Source organism: Ochotona curzoniae, unplaced genomic scaffold (assembly GCF_017591425.1).
Source record: "Ochotona curzoniae isolate NIBS_2020 unplaced genomic scaffold, NIBS_Ocur_1.0 scaffold_1852, whole genome shotgun sequence".
Lineage (NCBI taxonomy): Eukaryota > Metazoa > Chordata > Mammalia > Lagomorpha > Ochotonidae > Ochotona > Ochotona curzoniae.
The window spans coordinates 44,651,868-44,653,363 of NW_024467087.1; the positions used below are offsets into that span (position 1 = coordinate 44,651,868).

Genomic DNA, 1,496 nt, shown 5'->3' on the forward strand with positions numbered 1-1,496 from the left:
TTTTAAAATTATGGCAAATTGATAATAATACATAACATTGCATTATTCAAGTGTACAGGTCAATAGGATTTAAACCCACTTTTATTGACTCAAAAACATCACCATGATCCATCTCCAATATTCTCTTCATCTTCTAAAACTGATAACAGGGATGACATTTTGGTGCAGTGGGTTAAACTGCCTTGTGCAATGGCCTCATCCCATATTGGGATTTCAATCCAGCTAGTTCCAATCCAGCTTCCTACTTATCTGCCTAAAAAGGAAGTGGCTCAGCTCCTGCCATCCTTGTAGGAAAGTGACTCTTGGTTTTAACCTGGCTCAGACCTTGCTGTTGCAGCAATTTGAGTAGTATACCAGAATGTAAAACTATAGTGTGTACATCACTTTCTTTCTCCTTGCTCTCTCATTCTGCTTTAAAATATATAGATAACGGTTGAAAATAATAATTATACCACCTTATGAATATTGGATGTCTTTGACTTATTGGTGTCTTGTTAATTTACTTTTGGCAAAATTTGGTGCAGCTTTGCGCAGTGGAATTATCATAGCCAATGAAGTTTATCCAAGGTGCGATTATTGCTAATTGAAAACATTTGCTGTTTTTCAGTGTTCAAATCTTTTATTTATTTTGTTAAGCTTATGCCTGATATTTGTGTTAATATTATCTTAAATAGAATTATTTCCTTAATTTTCTTTTCATATAATTGTTAATATATAGCATACAACTGATTTGGGCTTACTGTTTTTGTATCATAAAACTTTGCTGAATGTATTATTTCTATTATAATTTTATATACATATGAAATATTAAAATGTTCCTATATATAAGGTCATATCTTCTATGAAGAGAGATAATTGTATTTCTTTTCCTCCTGTGTGAATATCATTGATTTATTTTTCTTACCTAATTGCTCTAGCATGGATTTTACCCTATGTTGAATAGAAATGGCCAAAAAATTGTTGCTACAGTTGCCTTGTGTTCCCCCAAGTTCATTTGTTGATCCTTGATTCCGTTCTTCCTCCAGTGTAATCATAACTAGTTATTTAGGTAGTGGAAGTAGCACTTTCCTGAAGAGAATACTGCCAAAATTGTGTACATGAGTGTATTATTGCAGGAGTGGGATCCTTATAAAGGATGTGTGTAACCCTCTGACTTCTTCCTCCTTGGCCTTGTGCTGTGTGATGCCTTCTACCATGTGATGACACAGTAACAAAGCCTTTACCAAATTCTGCCACTTTAACGTTGCATTTTCCAATGCCCAGAACTGTGAGGAAATCAATTTCTGTTCTTTATAAATTGCTTTGACTCAGATATTCTGGTATAGCAGCACAAGATTGATCAAAAAAAGACCCTGTCTTGTTCTTCAACTTAGAAGAACTTTTCAAGTCTTTCATACATAGCCATTACTTTTTAGAGGCAGTTTCCTTCTATTTCTGTTTCTCTAAGTGTTCTTCCAATTTCTGTCAATTTCTGCTTCTGTAACAATTTAGATTGT

General features: G+C 33.9%; 1 pseudogene; it reads left to right on the top strand.

The window, feature by feature from the left end:
• The first annotated feature begins 522 nt into the window (after nucleotides 1-522).
• LOC121169621 lies at nucleotides 523-637 on the top strand (annotated as a pseudogene).
• The last annotated feature ends 859 nt before the right edge of the window (nucleotides 638-1,496 follow it).